Source organism: Poecilia reticulata, chromosome 2 (genome assembly GCF_904066995.2).
Source record: "Poecilia reticulata chromosome 2, P_reticulata-male-v2, whole genome shotgun sequence".
Taxonomy (NCBI): Eukaryota; Metazoa; Chordata; class Actinopteri; order Cyprinodontiformes; family Poeciliidae; genus Poecilia; species Poecilia reticulata.
In genome coordinates this window covers 9565219-9588855 of record NC_088831.1, presented here as the reverse complement: position 1 = coordinate 9588855, position 23637 = coordinate 9565219, and the positions used below count along the sequence as shown (strand labels likewise).

At 38.6% G+C, this 23637-nt stretch overlaps 1 long non-coding RNA gene across 1 annotated transcript in view; it reads left to right on the top strand.

The window, feature by feature from the left end:
- The window catches only part of LOC145555300 (uncharacterized), an 80848-nt gene extending 67729 nt beyond the window's left edge, over positions 1-13119 (top strand). The window contains exon 3 of the long non-coding RNA XR_014091429.1: positions 9503-13119. This is a non-coding gene — a long non-coding RNA (uncharacterized LOC145555300). The remainder of the gene's footprint in view (positions 1-9502) is intronic.
- The last annotated feature ends 10518 nt before the right edge of the window (positions 13120-23637 follow it).

Here is a 23637-nt window from a genome sequence, read left to right as displayed (position 1 = left end):
TGGTAACAAATACATTTTGGGGTTGTTCTGTTTGTTTGTTTGTTTGTCTGAGTCACAGTTCTGCAGAGAGGAGTGCCTGCTTGTGCAGAAATCAGAGGCCGTCTCAAGTGTTTTGTCTGTGAAACCAGCAGGATGTCGTGGAGTTTTATCCTGAAAGAGACAGCGTGACGTCACTAAAAAACCAACATTCCGGCCTCGTCAGGTGAAGAGTTTGTAAATCGATCGTCCCATCTCGCCGACCAATTAACGTCCTGAACTTCAAATATCTACAGTCATACATTCTCAAAGGTTTGATGTGCAAATTGAGCGAGTTGGCATCGAAATGCAGGCTCACGGAGAGAAGCGGGAAAATGGAGAGCAAACGATTTGACTCTTACTCAAACAGCCAAAAACACGACAGGCGCAGAGGTGAGAGGCGGCCGACAAATCCGGGATCCAATATATCCGATCTTAACAAGGCTGGAACAAGATTTAAAATTACGACTAAATACAGAGGTGAGACTGCTCAACGCAATAGAATCTATGAAGCCTATATTTCCAACTTTTTGAAGCTCAGTTGTATGCAAATAAGTACCTTCTGACATGATTTGGTTTCTAATGCTAATGAAAAAAATACATGCTGAGAAATTGCATGTTGGATATTAATAATAATAATGAATAAAGACGTTTTGCCATAAGCACCTGTGTAAAAATCTACTTTCACTTTCAGTGTGAGCTGTGCTAGCATTAGCATGCTAACATTTTCACCATGTTAAAATTGTTTGAAACTGTAAATGCGGCCATCCTAATGTAGCACATTTGCTCACACTTTCTTGAAACCATAATCACCTGTATAAAAAGCTCATTTAATAGATATAAATTCTTTGAAATGAGCTTCTTTTTTCTTTTTTTTTTACGCAGTGTGGCTGAGCAATGACATTCGTTCAGATGATGCGCTGCCACCGACTAATGTGGTCGTAATTCTGCGACGCCATACTGGAACAAAACTGCTTGGCGGTTAATTTGTCTCAGTCACGGCCAGGTCGACGGCGCTCCCTCAAACTCTGTCACTTGTGCGGCTAATGGGTAAGCAAAATTGAGTTTTTGTGAAATGACCCAAACTTACTTACTCGCATTCCATTACAATGAAATTGCTGACAATATAAAAAAAAACAAAAAACAGAAGGGGGGTAAAAAAAAGAAAAAGGAAACAGAATTCGTATCTAAGCCACAGCGGAGGTGAACAATCTAAATCTGCGGCGCTGTGACTCTCACACACAATTTATTTCCTGGCAGCGGCTTGCAGACTTTGAACTCGAGCACATCTGAAAGCATTCATGTGGAAAGTGAAGGCAATAAGGCTTTGTCAGGCTGGCAGATATGATCCTCCGTCCTGCCTGATGTAACATCGGAATAGCAAGTTGACGTCCCTGCACTGCATTTAGCTGCTAATATAAAAGGCTTTATAGAGACTCTGCTCCGACCATAAAACCCTGTGACAATCGCACCGAGCAAACTGCAAGCTAGAGCTAAAAGCATTCACCTGGACGCTTGAAACCGGACACATGAGGTTTCATGTATTCTTGGGGGGGGGGCTTCTCTTTGCCTCGTTTTGATGCCGAACATGTCTTCCCTTCTCTGCACGCATAAACATATTTGCATACGACTTGCTGAGTTACTCGTTTTGTTACCTTCAAGCAAGAAAAGAGCAGCATTTCAAAAAGCTGCATTCCATTTGCAATGGAAGTTTGAATCAGGATATGGTAATTAAATCCAACCTCAACAAAAAAAAAATGAGTTGGTAATATCACTTTATTTTAACTTTAGGTAGATTTGGGATTCAGTTAGATTTTGAGCTTGCGGCTGATAGATCATTGACTTTTTTTTTTGTCAAATTTAGGAGAAAGTTCACTTGAACACAAATGAAAGATGCCACCAATCAACCATTGGTTGAGCAGGTAACCAATCAGAACACTGGGCCTTATAGGAAGACAATCTTAAGGAGGCAAAAGCTTAATAAATGAGATTTCATGGAGAAAATACCAAAAGTCATACACTATCTTTTATTGACGACACGAAGATTTGTAGTTAAAAGAAAAAGGTGAAAACTTTTGATTTTAGGAAAATTGTGTTCTTGCAGGTGTGATGAAGAAAAAGGCTAAAATGTGAATATATTAATTGGAGGTGTCAGAGAAGCTGATGATCCTATTAGGCAGGGAACGCTGTAAAAGAGAGAAGTGAAAATGATTGAATCCCAGGAGGATTATGCAATTCAATTTAGCTTATTTATATGGAGTCAATTCTCAATATGTCATCTCCAGGCACATGACACAAACGCAAGAGAAATCAGTTCAATCGTGCAGACAAATTCCAAGTCAATTTCATGCAGTCCTAGTTATCAAACATTGCAGAACAAAATTATTTATTCATAAAATAAAATCATTCTTTTTGTGTCCCATGGCAGAATTTTGTCTTAGAAGGGGACAAGGCTGCAGAACTTCAAAGTCAATAACAATAAATACGTAAAACTAGTCCAGCATTAAAAAAACACAAAGCACAAGACATTAACGTGCAGAAGAAAACACAAACCTCAGATGGGCAATTTCTGATTGGAATTGGTTAGAAAAGTTTTCAGTCAACAACTTTATGAACTAGTTTTTCCAGAATTGTTACCAGCACAGGGCAAGTTCAGAAGATACTCGGGTGGATAAATGTAGCTGCCGAAAAAGTAAGTGAACGAGTTGTATCTGCGTTTCTATTACAAATGAGAGCAAAACTTTGTCAATATTTCGCAAATGTTCTCAGGTGTTTTATTGTAGTGATGTTTCAATTAACTGACAAATGAGAAAAGACAAAAATATCATGCTGTGAGGAACGAGAGCTGCTACGGTAAAGCGCAAAGTGGTGCAAAAACATGCACAAGTAGCATTCTCTGCTTTTGTGCAGCTCGCTTCTCATAAATGCTTGTCCAGACTTTAGAAAATGGCGCACTAAATAATCAGTGTGAAAGAGTAATCCATTTCTCTTCAGTAACAGAATGTCTGCCTGAACAGATGAGATCAGCCAAGGTTGCCGTTGCTTTCCTAAGCGTGGGCCGACGTGACTGACAGCACCTAAATAAAAAAAAAATAAAAAAAAGCCCAAATCTTCCTTTGGTTTCTCTTCTTTTCGATTTGCATTTCAGGTCTTTGTGTCAATTCAACAAGATTTTTATTCACATTTTTTTCCCCCCTCATATGAAAGCTGCTGCTGCACATCTTATCCGACTGCCCTTGGTGTTACTACGGAATGCAGCGCACACATCCAGACAAATAAAAGAGAAAGTGAAAGAGGGCAAAGGGGGCACTGCGAAAGAGAGAGAGAGGAAAAAAACTTCCTCACAAATCACTGTGCCCGCTTTCATGACATTGGAGGGAGGGGAGTTATTTGTTTCACTTTCCCCTTTTGGAGCCAAGAGAGGAGAAAAACTGAGTGAGAGCGGGAGATAAGGGACCGACTGTAGGGGAGGAGATGATCTCCGCACGGCGACGGAGAATAAAAGAAAAGGGAGATTTGGATGCGGATTTCGCCCTCTGTTTTTGGCGTTGGGCTAATTCAGAAAGCTTCGCTCTGTTCACAGAGAATGGACTGACATTTTCTCCTCGCGGGCCTTTTGTGGCGCCGTCACTCATCGGCGCTGCGCGTTGTGACTTAGCAATCGCGAGAGTCAATATTGAAAAGATCACAATGCAAAGTTGTGCAAAAGAAGGATTTGATGCTGGTAAACAAACCAGAAAAAAAAAAATCTGTTGACACACGCCAAATTGTGTGGATAATTTATTTCTTAAAGCGACAGTATTTATTTTTCCAAGAACATAGTGTCATTTCATAACACAATCAAGTAAATGTGTTCCCTTCAGTTCTGCTAAATGCCATATATATCACATATGTGTAAAAAGACATTTTAATTTGTATTTTAACACTGTAAAATTGGGTCTCTGTCTCTTTAAAAACTGAAAGCTCCGCCTTCAGGAAGTCATCCCAACATTTCTCCTCTATTAACCCTTTCACAACATTTTTACCAGTGTTGCACTGAAAAGTAGCTCTTATAATGAGCTCAGCAGATGTTCCTCCATGTGTTGCTAATTGCTGCTGGCTAGTCTGAAGGAGCTGAGTCGGGGAGGCCTGCACAGAGAGGTCCACCCAGGCATTTTGCACAACTTAATGGTTGCCACGGAGATTAAAGGATTTCCCAAACATGCATGAAAGAATCATAGCAACTCTCCATAGATGCTTTTGTTGAGGGAATAGCATTATAACATGATGTAAAGCTCCATAAAGTGGATTTTATAATGCTGCCCTTTTAAATAAAAACAATCGACTCTGATTTAACGTGATGGTTCATTCAGAAATGAATAATTCTAAGCCGTTTACAAGAAATGCAAGTCACAAGGAAGTTAGGCCATTTTCTTTGTGCTGTGAAATTTCATTTTCATTATGGTCTTTGTGGCTGTTAATCATGGAGAAAGGCCTCTTACATTTCTAATCTTTTGTCAGCCATGCCTGGATTTGCGCTGCTCTCCACTGGAGCCGTTATGCCCACAGATTGACTTCACAAGCGCCCCGTTTTCCTCCGTTCGCCTTTTATCTGAAACTCCCTGGGCTCTCGCGAGTTGGCAACTGACGACCAACCCGCAGGAAAAAAAAAAAAGAAGAAGAAATCCCAACAACCTGCGAGGATAATTGTAATCTCGCAGCAGGTGGGGCGACAGCAGTTTTATCTGACTGGATATTGTGCAATTAGCTCCGAGTAAAGTTCAGCATTTTGCTCGATTCCTCTCGGGCCTCCTGAACGAAGACGCCTCGGTTCCGTTCGTTTTTAGAGCGCGCTATGATTTTTAATTACGCGATAGAAGGAGTCTTCTATTGAGCATACACGGCTCCCCGCTGTCACCTGTCCTCTGTAATTGTCTCTGCCGAGGGGAGTTGGAGGCGAATGTAATTACGGCGAGATCAATAGTCGCGCATCGACGATGACACAGTGGCGATTCAGACTATATGCAGATTGATTCATTTTGCGGATGTTGTTTGGTTTAATTTAATGGAAGGGCACAAGCTTCTGGCATTTTCTTCCCCCCCTCCCGTTTAGAGAACAAGACTATAAAGACAATTATATGGGCAAGTCTAATTGTCTAAGAACTATATGGACTGATTAAGAGCAAATAACAGCAGCCTTGGAGGTAATTTTGGAGGGATGTTGTATACTTACAGAGTCAGTTAATTTTATGACTTTTAAGGTTTCGCCAAGATGGCCTAACTAATGCGCTGAAGCCGAGGAATGTTACAATCGGAACACGTTTTATCGGCAAAATGGTCGTTAAGCTGAAATTACAGGGTGCATGCACACAATAATCATCATCTACACAACTGTCAACAACATGCTTTAGATAGGCTGGAAGAAAATGTCTTATGACTTTTTGAAATCTTTTTCAGCAAATATCTGCTTTACTATTGACAAGGAAAAATGCTCCAAAAATATGTTACTAGTAATGTTTATTTGTTTTGAACATACTGACTTGGTCACCCTGTTTTCAGCCTTCATGTCGCATTCATGCAAACTCCAACCTGTCTTTAAACTCTTAAACGGATATGTATCTATGTATAAAACTCAACCTCACATCATAAAACTCTACTATAAAAACCATTAATAAAGTGCAACTGCTTTCGGTTTTTGGGGGATTTTTATGCGAAGCCCATAATTCAATAACATTAAAAATCACGTTTAGAAGTCATAACTTGAAATAGACATTTTGGGATAACTCTCAAAGAGTTTCAATCAAGTTGAGGGCCGCTAAATCCTAATTCTTGTATTTGATTTTGTTTTTTAGTTTTGTGGTTCCGTTTTTGGTCCAACTCAGGCCAAAGTTCAGCTGCAGACTCCGTCAACAAATATGGTGCTCCACATCATGGCCGTACACGTCTGATGCGGCCTTAAACATCCATGGGACTTGAAATAGTTTGACAATGAGCTGACCTTCCCACATCGATGTGAGCAGAAGCGAGTGTTTCTCCATGATCGCTGCTGAAATCTTTTTCTCCTTGGCACATTTTCAGACTTGCTTAATCAATCCGTTTGATCAATAGGATCTCGCTGCAATGTTCCCTCCTAAGTTCCAGATAGGAAGCAAGGGTTCGCTGAGTTTATGTGGAGTCTGTGGTGTTTGTCTGTGTATCAGTCAAGACTAAGTAGATACAGTAAGATTACACACACCTCACAGTTGCTGCACAATGTGTTCTCTGGAAAAATACAGTACTATGCAATTGCAAACTATATGATGAGAGGAAGAGGGTTTTATGTTCTGCAAAGTGTTGTACCGTCCTTGGTCTGTGACACCTCGTCACCCTGCAATGTGCTCATCGCTCTGTGGATCAAATCTGAAAGGTTTTCATCCACCCTGTGCATCTACACAGATGTGTGTGGTTGTACAACTCGGTACTGAGGTCAATTAAACGAGCTTTCATTGTTAAAGTTCAAGTTGAAATATTGAGATAACGTCAAACACATTAAAAAAAGTCACAATTTTATTTTATTTCATGACCACTCCAAATTGTGGGGAATTAAAAAATTTTTTTTAATGTTGTCACTTGTTTTGAAATGTAGGATTGTCCTTGACCTTACTTTGACTTTTTTTCTTGGTCTGTTGACATTAACCTTGATATGAGCAACATATTTCTTTTTTCTCCAAGTTTCTATAACACCTTAATCTCTTTTTTCTTAACATTTCACTGTAGGGACATCTAACAAAGTTAGATATAAAAAATAATCTCCTCCGTTAGGATTTTCAGTAAATATACAGGTTCCAACACCCCTGCATTTTGCCTCAAACTAATCATTTTGATCGACCTTCCTGTGAACCGTGGAAGGCGTACACACAGGTCAACCACAAAGCATAAGCAAATCCTGTCATGTGTTGTACCTTCATTTATACTCGCATATATTTAAAAATATATTCTCAAGACGTCTTGGATATTCTGAAAAGAGTCTACCTAAAGCAGACAGGCAGCTCTGAGGAAATGTTCAGGACTTCATAGGTGGATCATTATCATACTTTTGGTGTTTCCACTCGCTTTCATCATTTCCCATAGAGTCGGCATGAAAGAGAATATCTGATGGATCGAGCATCGGCTTGGAACATTATAGATAACATGTAAAGGCACCTACCAAAGACTTTGAGTGCAAATAAACTGCTGAAACACCGAGGTCTCCCTCGTGTGACATAGCTACTGCTATGTGCTTGTCAGTTTTTTTTTTCTTGTTGTTTTTCACACTGCAGGAGTGTACTCAGACATCTAAAATAAAATGGCACCCTGGAAAAAAAATGACAAAGGAGGAGTTCTTTGAGTGGCTGAGTCATCTAGTGTTGACAACAGGATAGTTGGGAGGGATAAGAAAGGAGCAAGTCACGAGCTGTGAAGCAGACATGTTGGAGGAGTCTCGGAATAAGAAATGTATAAAAATACCTGACACTTCTCTTATGTGGCAACAGGTGTCTGCAAGGTTTTGCCCCCCCTGAAGGAAAGGTTGAAAAGCTCTCATATCACTTGACTTTCTTTCACTTTTTGTGACATTCCTCGTGTCAAATGTTCATGTCTTTTATTTGGATTTTAGATTATAGACCATCACTGCAAATAACAGAAGTCATTGGCGACGGATACGCTATCCTTAATTTGAGTAGCTGATAAGAAAAAAAAAAAGAGTTGTATCTGTTTGTTCTCGGCATTCTTGAGTCGATTTCTAATTTATAAAACCACAAATATTCAGCAACTCTTACAGAAAAGCATGCTTGGATGACCCGCCTCCGGAGATTAACAGAGCAATCGCTGTTGAAGAAGAGATCTACCTATCTACCTGTTGTCCAAAAAATGAAGAAAAAAAATATTCTAACCCACAATCAACCCTTCAAAAACTAAGAAAACAGTATTCCTATGTTTTATAACAAAATTGTTGGACTCTTACTTTTTGGATCTACGGTGATTTATAGACCCTGTTCCGAAGATGACTTGATGAGATCTACCTGAGAGAGTATGTTACTCCATCCAGAGCCAAGGTATTCATTACTGAACCCACCTGAATTTATGCAGCATTAAATTGGCAGGAGCCCATCTGGTCACTTTGTCCAACTCAATGACATTCAAGAACTGGGAGCCTTTGAAAATGTACTTCACAAAAAGGGTACGGCATGATAAATGGAGTAATATTAGCCAGGGTGGACCCAGTGTTTGGTCAAAAACAAGGAGCATGATTTCATTAGAGTTTTCCAGCGGCAATAAAATGCCCCCCGGTGAGCCATTGTGAGCGAGATCCATTAAAAGGGCATTCAAACTGGAGAAGGGGAAAGTCTTCTCTAAAAGATTTATGACTTGGACATGGAGGGATTTTATGAAAACCGATGTGAAACCATTATGTGAAATGCATGCCACTAATTGCACCTTTGCCTTAGGAGAAAAAAAGATGTTCTTGCTCTGAATCAACTAAATCGTGGTCAAGTAAGGGGAGCTGAGATAATACAAATTATACCCTGCTATGCACCCCCCCCTTGTCCCCCCCCAAAAAAAGTAAACACTTAAAAGAGCACAAACTACGATATTTTGTTGGTCCGCCTTTAGCTTCGGTTATGGCATAATATCATAACTGTGGCGTTGTTTTGATAAGATTCTGCAATGTTAAAAAGTGTATTTCCAGTCATCCTTGCATTAATTTTCACGAAGGTCACACATTGAGGACAGTAGAAGAGTTTCTCCAGCAGATCTAAAAAAAATAAAAAATTCTCAATGAGGTCTGGACTTTGTGCTGGTCGAGCCATGTGTGAAGACAATATCTCATGTTCCAGGAACTACTTTCAAGCAATTTGGGTCCAATGTATCCTAGCATTACTATCTTGGAATATGCCTGATAATTCGGTATATCCATGTAGTCAGTTTACTCTTTGTCTTTTGTCATCATCGTTTGTTTAACCACATCACACAGACCTTCAAGGGAAACAAGAAATGTTAAAACGTGTCAAGAATGTCCAAGGCATGAGCATCGCAACATAGACGCAACATATTACAGCACAGAGAGAGACCACTTTTCTGCACCGATGATTTGCTCACTGAAGTGTGCCAGATGTTTAAAGTAGTTCTTTGGCCAGCTAATAATTATTTGACCATTTAGGGCATTCATTGGTTGTGTTTGCAGTGGTTACATGTCGAGATTGTGAGTCGGTCTTCATTTCTCTGTTTTGACCATGTAAAGGGGGATTTCAGGTATGTCACCTTACCATAGCAGCATGGTGACATACCATGCTGCTATGGTATGGTATGTCAACCCATTATGAACTTATAAACAAGTTCATAATGGGTTATGAACTTGTTTAGAGCCACTAAAAAAAAAAAATTAAGAGATTTCTTTGCCAAATTCTATTATGTTAGTTTTAGAATATCGGTGTTAAAAGATTGCTAAGCAATCTCACACTTTTTGGCGCTGCTCTGCTTTGTTTTCCAGCGTCTGCCGGGCCGTAATCACAGTAATCGCACCGCTCTTGTCTCAAGTGGAGAGAGAAACGACACGCCGCTGATGATGGAGGGAGCAACGGAGGTGGAAATCTAGGGGCTCCAGCCCACCCCCAACACTTGAACGCAGGTATTTGTGTGAAGTGTAACCCTAACCCTACCCGCATTATCTCATCACATTAGACTCCTGCCTTTTTTGGTGGACCGTTGACGTAGCTTGAGAAATGTTAACCCTTCTCTGTAGTGATATTACGTTTGGTTAAATTGCGTGAACCAAATTAATAAATGTTTAAAATAAATCTTAGAGATTTTTTAAAATGTATGTTTGTAAAAAAAATAAAATAAAATAAAATTCAGCCATTTTGAATATGTAACAAAACTTTTGACCCTTTAGAAAACTCTGACCCAAACAAACTCAAACCTTTTTATTCACCTTTAAAAAAGATATTTCATTATTTTGTATTGAATTTTTCAGCCTTGTTTGCAGTTTTCATTTAAACAAACAGGACAATAACGACAGTCAAGGTTACGAAAACATTCAATATTCCTGAAAAATTCACCAACAGAGCTTTTTTAGAGTTTGCGTAGTCTGTTGAATCTTTTTAAAGTGATTTCAAAAGGAAAAAAAAGAGTGTTTTACAGGTTAAAGGTCAATCTGAGGTGTGCATGTGCAAGACCAAAACAAGAATGCTGTTGGAAATCTTTATTCCAGTCAGCCATTGCTCCTGTTGCTCTTCCTGTATATAGAATAAAAACAACCAAACAGAAAATCAACATAAGCTGCTCAATTGTCAAAATATATTTTGTTTCAGAAAATAACAGTAAATATGGTACAGCTTGTTTTGCCTAAGTGCAAATTCTTCCTTCTGCCAATGTAGGTCACTGACTTTCATTGCAAGTATATCTATTCTCTGATCTTTATCTCTGTGGAAGTCTTTGCTCCCCGCTTTCTTGCTTCAATTGTATACATTTCACAGATTTCTTTTGTTTCCTTTTCTTTTTCTTTTCTGTTCCTCTTTCATGCTTGTTTGAAGCAGTTTCAACTTCTGACTGATGAGAATCAGCCGTAGCATTTACCACGAGGTCAGAAATCTGGAAACACTGCAGAGAAGCTGTTTTTCCAAGTAATGACAAATAAACTGCAGAGCCTCAGTTCAGTTGATTTGTACAATCAACTCAGTCTTAATTCAGCTATTTAATTTATTTTTTTTTCCGGGGACATTTTGCTGCTATTGTTTTTTTTTTTAAAATACATAAAAAATAAATAAATAAATCAATCAAATTTGGAGTTAAAAATATTTACCAAAATTGGATGACAGTATTCAATACTCGGTGATCTAGTTATTAAACAGTGTGCCGATTGCACCTCACAGTGCATATATTATGCCTTCATCATTGTGCATGCTTTCAAAACATGACTCATCTCTTGGGCCAGCTCTAAGCAAACACAATTTGACCAGCAGGCTTACCAACGTGACACACGATGACATTCCCTCCATGTCTCCTTTTGTTCTACCAACAAGCTGCCATCTCCTATAGAAAAGAAAAAAAAAAAACATCAGTCATCGCCTATATGGCGGACAAACCGAAACATCCTACTGTCAGTCAGCTGAAACCCGTACAGGAGCGAGACATTTTCAAGAAGCAGCCGTGTGTTTTTAAAGAAAAGGAGGTTTAAAAGAAAAGAAGAAGGTGTCTCATTCTTTGTGCCGCATTCTTACAAAAGACATGAAGTTTGGTAGGTCACGTTGTACTGACAACTCCTTCCAGCACTTTATTCTGTTTGTTTGAGTTACTGGAAAGTCGGTACTGCTAGATGTAAAAAAAAAAAAAAGAGAAAAAGTAAAACGTGGCAGTTATGATTAGATATGGAGGACGATGGGATGGCATGTTTTTAATGACACATTACATGAACCACCTCAGTCGCGTGTAATTTTATTTGCTTCTTATTTAATGGAAACATTGCGATTGTGAAATTAAATTGAATTGGACTTTATTAAAATTCTGATGGAATTTACATTTATGTAACCAAATGTGAATCTGTCCATATGATCAATTTCCGTTGGAAAAAACGTTTGTTGATTGACATTGAATTTGGACCAATTTAAAGACTGTTTGGAAATTTGACCTTTAAGTGAAAGATGAATTGAGTTGAACTGGGTAGTTGGGTGGATCGGTCTGCCCCAACTTACAGGAGGAGAATGGACAGAGGGACGTCTTTTCTAAAATTGATGAGACTTGAAGTTTTATATTTGTTTCTTGCATAAAGTTTCTCTGTTATCTGTGGTTTGCCATATTACAGTTGGTCCATTACCACTGAATCCAACTCCACTTCTATTTAGGTTGACTGCAATTTAAGTAAATTCTTAAAGGATCGTAGAGTTGTTTAAAAAATTCATAGCGTAAGTCATCATAGCTGTTCTGAAAATGTCTGAAAACCCAGGCTGATCTTTCATTACTACATCACAGAAATAGATACCCAAACTTTTGCATGCCAGCCTGCCATAAATTTAAGTAAACTCTCCCTCTGTGCTGCAGAATCCAGTTAAAGCATTACATTTGCAAATCCACCAGCAAACATCGTCTTTCATTATAAACATAACCTTTGAAAAAAAAAAAAATCATTCAGCTTGCTTGGATATTGTCGGAGCTTATCCGGCTTTCGCAGAGCTTTTTTTAAAAAGCCGCTCATTTTTCACCTTTTTGCAACCAAAAAACTGTCAGATTTTCCACTTGCGTATGAAGACTCCGATTGAGTCGACGCTCCATGCCAGCATTACCCATGTTTCTCCTCGCCGTGTATGTGTGTGTGCGCGTGTGTGTGTGTATGCATGCGCGCCTAGCTCCGGTTGCTATGGTTATGCCTTTCTCCGGCTCGGTCTGCAGGCGGATAAATAATGCACACTAATGCTGGCGCGGTGACAGCACTGCAGCAAGCTGTTGCTCAACTCGGCTCTGCCCTGGAAACGCTCGCTAATACGGAGGTAAATATGTTAATGCACGCGTCGGGCACCGCCGCGGTGCGAACACGCGCACCGCCGCTCGGGAGCATTCTTACAGAGAGATGGTGGGGCAGCCGGAGGTGATCCGTATCAGCCGTGCTATCGATTGACCAAAAGCCTGAAGGATCTGCCCGTCTGTCAGGCATGTTCCAGGAGAGTGAGACATCAACGCTTGTTTTGACACAGGCCTGTTTAACGAAGCAGGTGAATGAGCTGTGATGGACTAGTGTCAATACCTTCCTCCCTGTAGGGTGTGTTTAAACTTTTCTAACAGTGTTTGCCTCTTTTAAAGCCTGCCTGACATGGGTGATTTGACGGCAAGTGATGCCGTTTCCATTTATCCCTACTCGTGTGGTCCAGGGGTGAATAAAGTCTGCGTTCCCTTTGTGCTGTCACTCATCAAGCATGGGCAGTATTGTTCATTTGCATGCTTTTCTTTAGCCTTCAGAGAGAGTGGGATCAACAAAACACCTCTTTATCTCGGAAAATAAACAGCCATCAATCCCCGAGTCAATGTTTTTAGTGCGCTCCAGAAGTGTTACAACCCGTTCAAACTTGAACTTGTCCATATTTTGTGTTACGTAAATAAATGTTACTGATGGCCTAAGTGGTGTCAAGTGGAAGAAATAGGATTTCAGTGTAACTTTTGAGGTTGAAGACAATTGAAACCAGATACTTGCATGCATAAATAAAAGAGAGAGAGATACCTTTAACACAGTGCAGCTCACGAGAACAACACTAATATGTTAAATAACGGCTTTGAAACAATTGATTCATTACGTAGGTAGCTCATCGTTTTATGACAGCGATGACAAAGAAGTGATAGAAAACGTACAAGAGACAAGTGATAAAGGAAGATAAAGAGAGAAGGCGAGATGGAGAGCTTTTTCTGTTCTTTACTGAACGCTTGGGTGACTCATCGTTCATAAAACCATCTTGATCTATGGAGGGAAAAAAAAGTTTGTTTCTCCTGCAAAAAAACACAGCGCTGCCATTTTTTTAATGGCGCATCACTTCTGCTAAAGAGCGAGCTGACATGTTGTGGCTCGGATTGGGAGAGAACAGCAGCTTTCTGCCTAAATGATAGCAATTGAATCATGTAGCCAAAATGAAAAAAAAAAAAAAAGAAAAAGAAATAAAAGGAATTGACGATTTAATGGACACATAACCCTTCCCAGGTTGATGGGCTACAACAATTTCTCCTTAAGAATTATTGATATTGTCTGTACGTCTCAGCATTACATTAATCAATGCAAAAACGCTCAAAAATAACACTTTTATATAGGTGGCCACAATTGCTATCAGTCCATTATTGAAGGGTATGCTTACTTTTTTACATATTGAAACATTTTCATTTGACTTTAGTCAAAGTTAGTGGATAATCATTGTTTTTCTACACTTTATAAAAGATTTAATACAATTTTACTAAAATGTAATGATGTTATACCCTAAATATATAAGTATAGGTGCTTTATTTCAACTATAACTGTCCATAAATGTACATTGTCTTTATATGTGGTTCAAAATATGCAGCAATCCCCTTTAGTTTTCTGGACAAAAGCAGAAAAAGTTTTCTGGACATAAAGTTAACTAAAGAAATCCATATAGCACCTGGCATTATGGACTTTCTTAATATTCTAGGCAAATACACACAAGCCAAGCCGCCAAGCCAAGCATGTGGGGGTGGAAAAAAGAAGAAAAATACCCCGAAGAAGGTAATAACAGTTGAGAGAGTACATACGGGTTGGTTCATGAGAAAGAAAGGAAAATAGAAAAGTGCAATAAGGCATAACCACCTTCTCTTCAGCATCTGCTGTTGCCAGTCGAACTAAATCAAATCCCACCTGCAAACATCATTTGAAAATGAGGAGTACAATGGTAAAGAAAGAACATTGGAGAGACTAACGGGCTACACACGTGTGCCGGTGAAAAAAGGACCCACAGAATCCAGTAGTTCAGCTTAAAGTCCAATAAAAAGTCAGAATCAGAAATAAAAAGAATTTACCCGTCTATTAAATGCTGGGTAACAACATTTCACTACCCTGTGAAATGTTGTTTTTTGTTAAAAACTTGTTTGTTTCGTTTTAGGGGGTACTTCTTTGCAATCAAAGCAATTTTTATGTCTACTATAATTGGAAGTGTTTTTAAGTAGGTAAACAGTCTGTTTCAGAGAAGAAGCATTCAACCTAGTAGCATTAATGTCTTCAACACTGGGCTTAATTATAATGGCCTATTGATTAATGAAAAAGTGTAAGATGTAAGCGTGTTTATAGTTTTTACAGTTGGGTATATTCAAGACGTAACTCAATAAAATGATTCCCAGATGTCCCAGTGTAAACGGTTGAATCAAATGTTTCTCTTCGTAGCTTATTCATCCTTTTAGCCCTTGATTTTTGGTCATTCAGGAAACAATGTAATGGCCGGTTTGGTTTTTTTGATTATTTCTACATCCGAGTGAATGGCTAATTTTAGCTATTCAGATCAGCGTTGAGGTAAAGGAAAATCTCATAGCACATACTCTCTCGGAGGAATGAACAGAGAGTCTTTCGATGCTGTTCCCTGGTGATTGTGTTGACCTTTTTGAAACAACTTTTTGCATCCTACCTTTCTGAGAGCCAATTTTCTTTTTTGTTGTTTTTTGGGAGGCTTTTAATCATCTTGACTCCTAATCCACTGCCGTTCATGCTTAAATTTCCATCTGTCCATATGACAGTGATCCTCTGACCTTTTCTTGAACACCTCAAGCTGGTTGACATTTGTGGTTCAGAGTGATGTGTGTCACCAAATGTTTGTTGGATTATCATGCTGTGAACTTTGTTGACCCCTTGACTTTTTTTTATGAATATAAAATTGGGTTTTAAAAAAAAATTCTGAATTTTGTATATTTATAAAGAATTTTTTGATTTAAGGTTTGTAGATATACAAGCAGTACTGGAGTAAATCTTCACACCATCACATACTAGTGGTGCTCAGTAAATTAAAAAAAATAAAGACATGAAATTTTGCTATGACCCAGGACAAAAATGCAAATGAGGACACTCGCGCCATTTTGAGGGTGTTTATTCTTACGTTGCTTTTCATGATTGCAATCATGTCAAAAGGCTGAGAGTCTCTTATTCACACTCACTTGTTTTGCACTCCTACTCACCCTATTTTTTATTTTTTTATTTTTTGCTATGTTTTTCAAATTACAGCTGCATAAAGAAAATGAGAGCAAAACAGACAAAAAAAGAAAGATATTATCAAGCATTCAATGTTTTCTATGATTTAGTCCAATCAAACCCAGCTTTACTCCAGTGAAGATCTGGTAGCAATCTCATTTTGTCATTTTGTCTGTCCTCATTTTATCTTCTGGGCCATAAGCCCTATTGGTAAATGACTAACACCTTTAGAAAACAAGAGTACATGAAAACATTACATCTTGTGACATAAAACCACATAATCCAGTTTCAAAGACAAAGATCTAAAGTTATGTTCAAGACTATAAAATTCATACAAATCTATAACTAAAAACTTTTTCTTTGAAATTTCAGGTGTATTAGAGTATTGATTTTGCAGATAGAACAAATGACTCACTGCGCCTGAATTGTTTCCCCGTTTTTTTTCTCTACTTCATGTATTTGCTTTAATATAATTCATTATTATACTCTTTCAGTTTAGTAATGCCACATCAATGATGAATTAGATGAGGAAAAGGGAAAGTCGGAAAATGCTTCTCTCAGACTTTGCTCATTTTTCTTCCTTTAATATTATAACGGATAAAAGAAAAAATGAACAAATTCCAGTGTATATAATGGGTTTGCTCTTATTCAATCTTTGCTGCTGTGTGTAAAAAGCCTTTAAAAATTCTGGTTTTAGCTTTAGCTGTTTAATTGTTCTCTATAACAACATCACAGCGCAGTATGAGTATGCTTAAAGAGACCTAGGTTTGTATTGAAGAGTTTTGAAGGTGAGCCCAAATTAGTTCTTAATCTCACATTACCTTGGACAAATGAACCAGTTTTGTATGTGTTTAAACAAAAAGTTTGTGATGCAAAGCAGACATGAAGACACAACCATTATTTGGAGAAAGCAATGTTTAATTTACTTGTTGAATAAGAAATTAAAAATCTTTTTGATAACTGTGACAAAAAAGTTATCAAAAACACTATGATTTTTCTCTCCCTTCTGCCATTTTGAGGAATCTGTAATTCAAAGGCTCCTTCTGCAGAATTATGAGTAAACCAGGGTCTAGACGCAAACGGTAAAATGTAGTCCTTGACGATTAACCATCTGCCTTGTGGAAGTGCAAAGATATTTCAGCGTATTGTCTCTCAGTTTATGGTTGTACTTCTGTAGCTCTGGTTCTGGCTCCATGAATGTCTAAGTTCAAGTAGTTTAAATTCCAGCTGTTTTTTTGTTGTTGTTTTTTTCCAATTTCCTGCCTTTATTTCTTTTAGGTCTTCAGTTGTTCTACAAACACCCAGCTTTTGGACATGCAACTGATGAATAAACATGCAATGTGGTGAGATGTAGCATTAAATCAGATATGAAAAAACTATAGAATTTAGAAACCATTATTGGAGAAAAAGGTTTCCTTTGCTCCTCATTCATCCTGCCTGTGCTTTGGCTGGATATTTGCAGTCACCACATCTCTGGTTTCCCCATTAAACAGCTGAGCACATTTCGGATTGAAACACAAAACCATGTTTAATATGCTCGCAGCATTTTTAACAGATGTCCCGTTGCCTAATGTGAGGTAACTTCACCAGAGGCGTTTGTACTCAAATTGGAAATCTGACAAGATACACTACATTGCTCTTGAACCAGTCTCCCATGCGAAATGCAAATAAGGCCACACAAACATCTCAAAAATAATGCAGCAATTTCACCTTAATAGATGTAAAGCAGCGTCTCCTGTGACTTTGTAATAAGATTCAGTCTAAAGTGGATGTGATTTGTTTGAAATAAGAATGCACAAGCGAAATGAAGATAAAAATGGTACTTGCCGTGTGAATTTAAAAACACACTTTTTAAAGAGAGTAGGAGAGGGTAATAATTTTGACCTTTAACATAACTAATCAAAGATAATAGTAGAGCAGATAACGACCACATTGGAAGAAAAGAGGTCTTGAGCAGTTCGGTCAGTGTATGTAGGTCAGACTGTACTAATGTCATGAGTAAAAACAACTACACAACCTAATCTGAGGCGTACCAAAATGTCATATATATTATATATATATATATATATATATATATATATATACCGATAGTGGTTTGTATTACAATAATACAAAAAAAATCTCATATTGAAAATGACTTGTACCCTTCTCAGTCAAAGGTCAAAATTGATCCCCTTCTCCATATATTTTCTATCAACTTCCAGTCAGAAGAGACATGTTGTTAATACTGAAAGATATTTTAGGCCAGAAACATTTTTTATGCGCTGTCGATGCAATCGAACGATTCTGTTGTATTTTTGTACAGATTTATCTTCTGAACCAACAATTCAAATAATGGTTAAATGTGTAACAGTCAAAATTTCTGTCATCACTAGGGTGTTAATTATTTCATCCGAGAACTTTACCATTACTATGAATTAAGCTGACCTTCTTAAAGCTTAAAGTGCGAAAACAAGAAACTATCGTCGTGCAGCTTGACAGCTTTCTTGGATTTTGACCGCCTGAGGGTTATCCTTTCACTGTAACATCTCACACACAAAGAAACTTGCTGCCAGGGTTTTTCTTCTTTTTTTATTTTTTCTATTTTTTATTTTTTATTTTTTTTATATAATTCCCTCTCGTTCGTCTGTAAGACACGGATTTCTGTTTGATAATTTGCTTCTCGAGTGGAGGCTCCTGCCTTTGACGTGAAGACCTCAGAGACGAGCAAAGCAAGCCTGGTGAGGCCTCCCGCAAGCCTTGATTTCCGCAGACATCAGCGCAAAATACCTCCTAGGGATGCTTAAAAAAAGAAGTAGTAGTGATAAAATAAAACATCCTTGAAAAGTTTAAAGTAACCTTGAGCAGTACCAGATCTTTTTAAGGTTTCTAAAACTTGATTTGAGGTCTCATTGTGCTCTTAAGTCTTCTTGCAAGCAACTGCTTGCTTAGCAAAGAAAAACTACCGATAGTGGTGCATTGTTAGACACACACTGTGGAAATAAAGGTCTCGTAGGTTAGCCCATAATGTTCTCCCACTCAATATTTCAGTGGAGAAGTATGAGCGTGCAAGCGTATTTGTTCCATTATTCAGCAGCACAAAGTTCTGATGAGAAACCCTCGAATGGAGACGATCCTTCATTGTTCAAGAAATCAGTAGTTTTCCTATCAAAAAGGTGAGTTTTTTTCTTTAGCAATATAATGTAGCTTAGTTGAAACAAGATACAAGAAATTATAAAGACAGAATAGAGTCTGAATAACCCAACTGGACATCTGCTGCTTGTTGATCGAATTGATCTGCAGTCCTGTCCAGCATCTCCGTCTCGTACTGATCTGAGAAACTCCATTGCTCGCCCCCCCCCTCCCCCTTTCTTGTCATTGCTTCACATAACAGACGAATAAATACAGCATCCTTTCACCTTCCTCTGCTGTAGAGCGGCTCGGCAGGACCCATCAATGTCAAGTGGTGCTGGGTTAAGGGAACCTTTCGCTGTGGCACTTCTCCGTTTTTGAAGTTCCGCTGCAGGTTTTACTTTTTTCCTCCTTATAGTCATGAGAAAGCATTGGAAACCTTTAGGCTGTAACAAAGCCATTTGTTAGGCAGTCTAAAACAAAGATAAAAAAAAAATAAAAAATAGGAACCAAATGTGTGTGTGTGTGTGTGTATATATATATATATATATATATATATATATATATATATATATATATAATATACAGTAAGATGGCCTAGATGTCACTGAATTGCCTAGTACGCAGTGTCTTGACGTGGGTGGATGGACAAAGGGTCACTTACTCGGATGACCGGATCTGCTGATGTTTACTCCAGTCTTCCACCCACTCAAAGACTCCCTGAAAGACGACAAAAGGTAGGCAAGAGCGTGTGAGGCAGCAGCATGAAATCTGCTGCACAAGGCGGGCGGGCAGGCGCCACACCGAGCTTTTACCGCAGGTCACCATAGAACAATGAGTGGGTTAGTGGTAGTTCGATTTTGACAATAAAAACGATCTGAACCCGAGCGTATCGGCATTCCTTACTGCTTTCCACCCTGATCAAAGCCAGCGTACGTCTCGCTGATGCTTTAAATAATACAACCGAGGTAAATAACGCTTTAGTTGACTTGCTGGATGACTGGTTTCAAACCTCTGGCAACCCTTGAAATTTGCTGTTCACCCATTTTTAGTTTGTTCCACTTTATTACTCTACACCGGTCAATCACATAAAATCCAAAATGAAATACTAACTGGTGTTTGCAACATGACAAACAGCAGTATGTTGAAAGAGTTTTAAAACCACATCTCAGCAATAAATAGCTTAGCATCCAAATATGGCAGAGATGCTTTAACATGCCACTGAAATTTATTCCCTTATGGGTTTTTTTCCCCACTTAAAAAAAAAAAAATCTGTATTCAGTTTCTGCCTCTTAAATAAACCATTAAAGGTTAAAACCACAAATGTTTAGGCCTGACAACCTGCGTGTCCCGGCTCTGTCCCATATGCGTACAGCTCAGTTCTGGCACTTAAACGTCTCTTGGCAGGTTCAACCTTTGAGAAGATGTGGAGGGCATGTTGCAACAACCCCCTGTCCTGGGAAGCCTGTGATTTTGGTGTAGAGGACACAAAAATATGTGTATGTTTGTTCTGTGTTTGTGTGTGTGTGCACGGGTGCGTGTGTGCGTGTGTTTCCAAGCTATTTCCGCGCCAGGTTTCTGCTGTGCCAATCTGTGACAGCCATGGAGCAACCAGGATTTGCTCAGCCATCAATCAGTCGCCTGCCATGACTGAATATATTCACACACAAACTCTCAACACTCCACAGTGTTGAGACACACACACACACACACACACACCTCCGATGTGGGTTGATATAGAGAGAAGTCGTCACCTGTACTTTGGTTTTCAAATCAAAATGATTAATATACAGTACCATAGATAAATGAATAAATAAATGCTCTGCCTAAGAATGTTCAATTGAACTGTGATCAGAGTTTAGTAATGACCGTTCTGATACATGGACTTTGCTATCCTCAAGCCACTGTTTAACTAATCAGGTGTGCCTTTCTCCATTGGCTAGTTGTGAGGACAAGCTATAACTTTTAAGTTGATGTCTTGATTTGTCGGTGATGTCCTTTTCTTCACGCTTTGATATTTTGAAACGTAAGGTCTGAGCCTTCAGACATCTGCAAATTATACCCAAGGATGAACCAGACTATAAAATCTTCTTAATATCTTCCTTAGAATTTTCCAGTGTGATTTAAGCATAAATGTGCTTCCAATTAACTCAAATGTTGTCAATTATTTAGATAAAAAAAAATCAAAGAGGTTCTTCAGAAATGTTATATTAGATTAATCATCCTAGCGATTCGGCAGAGATTTATTGCTTGAACAAAAGTCTTTTAAGGTAGAGAAGAAATATTGCTTTGTTCAAATGTGGGAAGATGACATAGATGACCTTTGCCTTCCTTAACTAGAGATAGTGGATATATATATATTTAAACTATGATAAAAGGAAATTCTTCTTCTTCCTTTTTTTTTTTTCCTTTTCCAGTTGCTTTCTGAAACAGTTTTGCCAAGCCGGGCACATGCTCTGCATAATCTGCCCAGTGTGCAGCTCGAAACAGATTTGTCATGTAATCTCCAGGGGAACTGTTTACCACTCATTCCAAATGGCTTAATTGAACAAACAAAGTAGCTGCTTACAAGCTTTCAAAATGGACTTACCGTGGGCTGTTAATCAGCCGAATGTTTTAAATATCACTACTGCGTGAGACGGGATTCATAAATAATGTGACGCCATTAAAGAGACGGCTCATCTATAATTCATGGTTTTGTTTGCCTCTCGTCCTGCTGGGTGCTATGCTTGTCATATGTGATAGATCCGACAGACACACATGTGGATTAAATATTTAAACGGTTGTGTACCGGCGGTGGTAGGAATCCCCACAGGTAGCGGCGCTTTCTTTCAGAGTGCTTTATGTAAGAGTGAAGTTTGAGACACAGAGTCGAGAGAGATTAAAGGCAGTAAACATCCAGACGCAATCGGACGAATCGAGAGACTTTAGCACCACATTCCGGTCTTTTGTACAGAACCGAGCCAGCCGTTTTAATGCTTGATGTCGATGAAGAATTCGAAAACAGATTTGTTTTTTGCATAAAGCAGGAATGGGCAGATAATTCTAGGGAAATAGCCTCAAAAATGTTTAGTTTGTGATCATTCGGTTGATTTTGTACCTTTAAACAGGAGAATCATCTTTTTAGCGGGTTGAATCATGTGATTCATCTGGATTTCTTTCCTATAATATAACGTTTATATTACATTCTTGGGTCGATGCAAAGACCTCAGTAGATCAAAAATATTGAATGAATTTGTCAACCTTCAACTGCAGGACTTTTTAGCTGCAACTACATTACTCCCAGGTTATGTAGAGGATTTTTATTTACTTATTATTATTGGTGCTTCTCATGCGAATAATTTTGGACATAGTAATTTAAACATCTACTTATAATCTGTTAGAGAGTTTTTTGTGTTTTTTTATAGCACAGTTACATGTTCAGGTTGTCAATGTCAAGCAAGCTGACCTAATTTCCTTTCCCTTGCGTTTTATTGATCTGGACCTTGTTTTTTGTGATCTTGTGTGCATTGCATCAATTTGCAACATGTCTATACTGGATTATCTCTATGTGGTAGGACCCTAGAATTTAAAGAGGGTGTGCTTTGTTTCCTTACATTACTGCACCCCCTCAAACTCTGTGCTCATTTGTTGCGTACTTTGAACACAGAATTCAGCCGATGTTGATTCAGAAGACAGAAAGACGGAGCGGTTGGTGCTAGACAAATGTGTGTGAATTTCAAAAGTGGAAGTTTCTTAAAGCAGTGTGTAAGACAAAGCCCATCATGAGGTGTCAGTGAGTCAGCAGAGCACATCAAATTGCGACATTCGACGCAGCGTCAAGGCTGAACGGGGCGGATGTTTACCGCTAAGCCTGCTGTGAATTCAGGTCAGATCTCCCACAGATTTAGTTGTGCTTTTCCACCCCTCACCCACATCCGCCCTCCTCATGGGAAGCGCAGGTGTTGGCAGTGATGGCTATGAAATGATTCCTCAGTGACTGCGGGCTTCAGTCTTAATTCAAAGGCGTGAGCTTGACAGAAACCGTAATGTAAGGTTGGGGTTATATTTGTCCTGGTTATTGTTCTCACAACCTTTGTTTTTTTTTTGTTTTTTTTTCCCCAATACTAACCCGAGAAAGAAGCAATTCTTGCGAGGCTTTTCGGAACATATTGTACCAAAACGACTCGCATTGTGTTTGCTTCTACTGTGGCGTTCTGTCAGTCTTGATGAAGGTCGCAGCTTTCAACCATTTACAGCAGTGCAAACATTTGCTATTTGACAGAGATGGTGGGAAGCTGTTGTTGGATTTCTCTGAAGATGCATTTCCATCACAAATGTGTGCAAAACTTTGTCAATATTAAACTAATGTCGAAAAAACGCAATTTCTTCATTAGATAAATGAAATTAAATTCACACGTGAATACGTTTAATGTGATAAGTCATGAGCATCCAACTTCATGTGGTTTGTGGTAGTGGCAATATCCTGTTGTTGATCTGGTGGCTTGTGTGATGTGAATAAAGTGTTTCCATTGCAGTTTTTTTGCAAAACAAACCAATTTTTCTACGACCTGAAAGCAACTTCAACCGAGGACTAAAACTTTTGATAAAAAAAACAGAGACTTTTTGAAATTGTCATGTTTCCATCAAGTGAATTAAGTGAAAGACAATGCCGTGCTCATTGATTGGGAAATGGTCTGCTTAACCTGTATGTTACGCCACATAATTATGTAAATGAGACAATAATTTGAGGGACCGAAGAGCACAATGTGTTCAAGTTGAGGGAGCGAATGGGTCATATTGAAATTCAGCTTATTTTTTATTTTATTTTATGATTCTAATTTAGCTGCAACGCTTTGATGGAGACTTTTGAC